The sequence below is a fragment of the Bombina bombina genome, chromosome 4 (assembly GCF_027579735.1).
Source record: "Bombina bombina isolate aBomBom1 chromosome 4, aBomBom1.pri, whole genome shotgun sequence".
In the NCBI taxonomy this organism is placed as follows: domain Eukaryota; kingdom Metazoa; phylum Chordata; class Amphibia; order Anura; family Bombinatoridae; genus Bombina; species Bombina bombina.
The window spans coordinates 857,341,967-857,348,235 of record NC_069502.1 but is presented as its reverse complement, the minus strand read 5'-3'; the positions used below and the strand labels follow the sequence as shown (position 1 = coordinate 857,348,235).

At 39.8% G+C, this 6,269-nt stretch overlaps 1 long non-coding RNA gene across 1 annotated transcript; it reads left to right on the top strand.

Annotated features, from left to right (window-relative positions):
• The first annotated feature begins 1,792 nt into the window (after window positions 1-1,792).
• On the top strand, window positions 1,793-4,549 carry LOC128657307 (uncharacterized). The gene is made up of 3 exons (XR_008402101.1): window positions 1,793-3,199; window positions 3,269-3,501; window positions 3,697-4,549. It is a non-coding gene; the product is annotated as an uncharacterized LOC128657307 (long non-coding RNA).
• The last annotated feature ends 1,720 nt before the right edge of the window (window positions 4,550-6,269 follow it).

Genomic DNA, 6,269 nt, shown 5'->3' with positions numbered 1-6,269 from the left:
GAGCGGAGTGGAGCCAGGAGCCAAGCTTGAGGCCATGTGACGAGGGCCGACACTGCACTGACTGCAGTTACAGCACATAGGGAGCAGACGCCGTCGCCGCCACATCTGAACCTTGCATGGCCGCGCCGCTATCAATCTGGATGAGGAGTGTGGGCTCTGGGCTTGCGGCAGTGAGTGATTTTATTTCCAGGATTTTTTTTATGTTAAGTATTTTTTAAGTTATAGTGTGTGTCTCTTCCACAGCCTATTTCTGAGGGGAAGTGGCATGGATAGGGGCAATCTGTAGGATACAAAAAGTATATTTCATTCAAAACATGCCTAATTTAAGCCATTCGCTGTTCTGTAACCTCACTTTAACTTCCCTTTAACAGTCTTCACTGGTTCACACATAAAATAATGGTAAAAGCACTATTTTTTGTTAGATTACAAACACAAGAAATAAACACTGATTATGCAAATAAAATTGAAGGAATGACAACAAATACCACAGATTTGCATGGCTCACATGGCTTCTAATCAGCACGTTTATTATATTCATGGGGATCCAGAGGTGGAGCAAGTGCGGGGCAAATGTTCCCCCTGAAATTGTATGTTTATTATCCTTATGTTAGCACCTTCTTAAATCACTGTTTTTGTGCCAATGTGCAGCTCACTTAAAGTGTCAGTAAACCTAAAATATAATGTTATATAATCAGCACATATGAATAGACTGGTCCGGTCGCCAATGGCGATTAAAAATTCCTGCGGGCAAGTAAAATTTACAATTTACCAGTCCGGCTGGCGATCTCACCATTGGCAGCTTTGCACTATTTTTTGGGGGGCATAATATTGTGTTCTAACTTTTTTTTTCATACTGCAGCCGCACTATTTCCCGCACTATTTTTTTTACAGCAGCGCCTTAATACTAAATACTAGCGCAGCGCATTAATTCCATCTAGCTTGCTTGTCCGTTGTTAGTGATGTCACATCAGGGCGTACTATATTTTTAGGGAGCATACGCCCTTTTATTTGGGAGCATTGATACAAGCTTGTGTTCCGGATCACATTGATGTCACAGCAAAGCTCCTCGTTAACGGCAGACGCTTTATGTTTTGTGGGGCACCTTGTTAGCGATGTTGCAGCTGATGCACAATTTTGTATGGACTACAATAGCAGCGGAAATAATGAAAGAAAGTGCTGCTCAGGTTTGCATTACTCTATATTTTTCTGACATCCCGACCATGCTTCTGGAAGTTACCTTAGCAATGTCACAGCATACGCACAATTTTTTTGGGAGCAGAATACCGGTAGCAGACACTGCTGCTCAGGTACTGATAAATCCTGTTCCATTTCAAAGTGATGGCTATATGATGTGGCGCTATCTTAATAATGTCAGTGAACCATCAAAGAAGAAGAAGGTAGATGATGCAGAAAAGAGAGAAAGGGCCAGACAATATGAAAAGGAAAAGAGAGAGAGACAATTCAAAGACAGCTGGATGATTAATGATAAGGGGGAAAAGAGAGAATGCCTTGTGTACAACAGCTCAAAACAGGTTATGCTATGTAGTGTATGCCAGGCATTTTCAAACAAACGGAATGCATTTGTGGAAGGTACCAGCACAATGAAACTTGAAGGTGTTCGATCACATGAGCTTTCATCAGGGCATCTGTGGAGTGTCCAGTGTGAGTCAAACCGAAAATTAAAGCAGACTGAAACATCTGCTGGACAGGCAATCGCTACCATGACAAAGGCACAGACAGAGAAACTAAAACTACTGTTTTGCAATGCTCATCTCCTTGCCATTAAATCGAGGCCTTTCTCTGACTTTCCAGATTTGTGCAAGTAAGTAAAGTGTATGCTTTTATTTGTTTGGCTTTTCCCTAACTGTGTGCTTGGTTTATATTACTTTTTCTGTCCAAAATGCTAATTTTTATCTCTTGACTATTTTGTTTCTACAGACTTGACAAAATGAAGGGTTTGGATGTGGGAGATACCTATCCTAATGCCATATCAGCACGGTCATTTGTACACTTTATTGCACAGGAAGAAAGAAAACATACAAAAACAAAATATGCAGCTGCCAAGTTTCTTGCAGTCTTGTGTGATGGTTCAGTTGATAGTGCAGTGGTGGAGGAAGAAATTATTTATGCTAGATTTGCAATAGAAGGCAAGGTACACACAAGATTTGTGGCTTTGCAGTCAGTTGAAAAGGCTGATGCTGAAACCATTTCTCAGGCAGTAAATGCAGCAGTTACACAACACCTTGACCAGTCGTGGAAGGAGAAACTAGTTGCAATAGGCACTGATGGAGCAGCAGTGATGCTGGGAAAAAAATGGAGGGGTTGTGCAGAAACTAAAAGGACAGAGAAAGCATGTTGTTGCAATTCACTGCATGAGTCACCGCTTGGAGCTCAGTGTCAGGGACACAGCAGCCAATAATGAGAGTCATCAGAAGTTAAAGGATCTACTTCTAGGGTTATATTTATTTTATCACAAGTCAGCACTCAACCGTGCAAATCTTAAGAACAGCTATGCTTCTTTGAAAATGAGGACACTATTGCCTACACGAGCAGATGGGACACGATGGGTAGGCCACTTCTGGCGTGCACTTGACCATTTCCTCAAAGGTTACAAAGCAATTATACAACATCTTGATCAGGTATGTAGACCTCTGCCCCTTCCCTCTGCTATCTCTATCTCTCCAGCCTTCCCTTGCTTTCTCCCCATGTCTCTCAAGACCCCTTTCTCTCCCTCCATTTCACCCTCCCCACTCCTGTTCCTCCCTATCTGTCCCTTTCCCCCTACCTCTAATTCCTTTTATCTCTCCTGTGCTGCTGTCATTCACTCTCTCTGCCTCTTTCTCTAGCTCTCCCTCCCTCTCTCTGTCTCTCAAAATTGAGAAACCAAAATCCCAGAGAGAGAGAGAGAGAGAAAGAGAATAAAAAATGAGAGATAAGCAGGGCAATTATGTATACTACTTTATTTCTAGGTCCAATCTCCTGATGCAAAAGGTGTGAGAGGAGAACAGCAAGCAAAGGCCAGATGCTTTTACAGAGCTGCTACAAGTCTGTCAATGGTCCAGTATGCTTGCTTCGTGTATGATGTGCTTTTACAGCGATGCAACTTGTCCAACACTCTTCAGAACCGAAATGCAAGTGTTGCAGATGTCCACAACAGTTTGGAAGTGACAAAAAAAATACTGATCGCTCTGAAAGAGAGGTATGTACTTTTTTGTTTTGTTGTTTTGTTCTATAAGAGGTTTTGTTCTTATGTTCATATATGTTCCAGGCCTGTACCTGGGTCACTTCTTCATTCTATTCAGTATGATGAAGAAGGCACAGCTAGGTTTGAAGGAGTTGAGTTGAAAGGAAAGAATGATGCCTTCAAGAGTTCAAAAAAGAAGTTTCTGGAAGCAATACAGTCCAGCTTTGAAGATCGCTTTGAAGACATTGAAGAAGGAGTTCTTCAGGCAACATTGGTGACATCCTTCAAAACATGACCTGACAAAGAAAACTCAGAAGGTATTTCTACATTTAAAATGTAATTAGAGATGTTCTCTAATGTAAAATATTATTAGGACATATTAAACAGAAAGATGTTATTGAATTACATATATTTTGTTTAATATGTCCTAATTAGTATAGTTTATTTTAGTAGAACAAAAAAAATATGCATCAAACATGTTTGCAAAGAATTTCTTGTTTTCTTTCTTCCAGACTTTGACAATGAAGACATTGTAACTCTGACCAGTCAGTTTCAACCAGTACTAGAGGCACAGGGTGTTAGTTGTAGGGAAATAGTGAATGAATGGACAGTTCTTAAGACTAGTTTGTATAACAAGAATGACTGGGAGAAGAAGCTGAAAACGGTCACCTGGCCTGAACTCAACAGAGAATTCGGAGATAAATGTGGCCATCTTCTGAGTTTGATGGACTTGATTCTAACCTTGCCAGTCAGCACATCAGAATGTGAAAGAGGCTTTTCCAAAATGAAGATGATCAAAAGTGACTGGCGCTCCTCCCTCATAACTTCAACATTGTCAGATTTAATGATTGTAAACCTTCATTCTGCACCAGTAGATCAATTTGATCCAAGTGATGCAGTAAGGCATTGGGAACAGCAGGACCAAGAAAGAGAAATGTCACATACAAAAGGTCTACAAATGAAACATCAAATTTAGTAATTGCTGAGGTAGCAGAGGTTCCAATCCCTTTTGATCATCTTGAAAATGATGAGGAGCAAGCAGAAGAGTTTGAGGTGTCAAGACTTAATGAGGTTTATGATTGTGAGTTGAACTTCCCAGAGCACTCTGACTCAGATTGACATCTGTTAACAGTTTCAACAATGTTTCATGTGCAGCATAGATCAGTTACTTTCTGTATTGACTTCAATACAATGGCTGAGGCTCAGTTACTAATTTTATTTTCAAATTTGCTTAAAATATATCAATACTAGTTCACTAAAAGTCTAATTTTGCACTATTCCATAGTTCAATGATTGTATAATTGGACCAATGTCAGGAATGTATACAAAAACAAAGAATACAGGTTTGTGAGATAATAACAACAAGGTGTCTTTTGTCCTTTTTAATGTATAATGTACACATATGCAGATGCGCACGGGCGAGTAAATTTTCCTGCGGGCTGGTAATTTTTTGCAGTTACTCGCCCAGTGGGCCAGTTCAATTTTTGGGTAATCATAGGCCCTGTATAATTCTGCACATAACATAACATTATATTAGTGTTATCGTTATAAAACCTTATTTCTCCTGTTAAGTGTGATCAGTCCACGGGTCATCATTACTTCTGGGATATTAACTGCTCCCCTACAGGAAGTGCAAGAGGATTCACCCAGCAGAGCTGCTATATAGCTCCTCCCCTCTACGTCACCTCCAGTCATTCTCTTGCACCCAACGACTAGATAGGATGTGTGAGAGGACTATGGTGATTATATTTAGTTTTATACCTTCAATCAAAAGTTTGTTATTTTATAATAGCACCGGAGTGTGTTATTCCTTCTCTGGTAGAATTTGAAGAAGAATCTACCTGAGTTTTTTACTATGATTTTAGCCGGCGCAGTTAAGATCATATTGCTGTTTCTCGGCCATCTGAGGAGAGGTAAACTTCAGATCAGGGGACAGCGGGCAGATTAATCTGCAAAGAGGTATGTAGCAGCTTATTATTATTATTTTCTGACAATGGAATTGATGAGAAAATCCTGCCATACCGATATAATGTAAACTCAGCCTTCAATCCAGTAGCAGCAACTGGTATCAGGCTGTCATGTATGTATATTTTACACTTCAGTATTCTGGGGAATGGTACTTCTCTGGTTTTATACTGTATACATAGACTTAATCTAATTTGCAGGATCTTGCATTAGGTTTTAAATGACAATTAATTAGTGAGGTAAAACGTTTTTTTGCTGGCATGTAAAAACGTTTATTTCTCTGAGGTACTGGGTGAAAAAATGCTTTGGGCACTATTTTTTCCACTTGGCAATAGTTTTTGTTTAAAATAAAGCAGTTCAACTGATCTCTCTCACTGTTATGTGTGGGGGGGAGGGGCCATTTTTGGCGCTTTTACTACGCATCAAAAAACTCAGTCAGAGGTTCATTTTCTTCCTGCATGATCCGGTTCATCTCTACAGAGCTCTGGGATCCTCAAAGCCTGTTTTAAGGGAGGTAATCATTACAACAGAGCTGTAAAGATTGTAGTTGACTGTGATAAAAAACGTTTATTTGTGTATTTTTTCTGCTGCCTGGGTTAGTTATCCTTGCTGTTGGGAACAATCCTTTGCTAAAACTGTATTTTTCTGACAAAGATTGATGCTATAACTTAATTATTTTTAACTGTCATAATTTTTTCTGTGCTTCTTATAGGCACAGTTCGTTTCATATTATTGTAAATTGCTAAACAAAGCATTTCCAAGTTGCTAGTTAATTGCTAGTGTGTTAAACATGTCTGATTTAGAGGAAGATACATGTGTTATATGTGTTAAAGCCAAAGTGGAGCCCAATAGAAATTTATGTACTAAATGTATTGATGCTACTTTAAATAACAGTCAATCTGTACAAATTGAGCATATTTCACCAGACAACGAGGGGAGAGTTATGCCGACTAACTCGCCTCACGTGTCAGTACCTGCATCTCCCGCTCGGAAGGTGCGTGATATTGTAGCGCCGAGTACATCTGGGCGGCCATTACAAATCACATTACAGGATATGGCTACTGTTATGACTGAAGTTTTGGCTAAACTACCAGAACTAAGAGGTAAGCGTGATCACTCT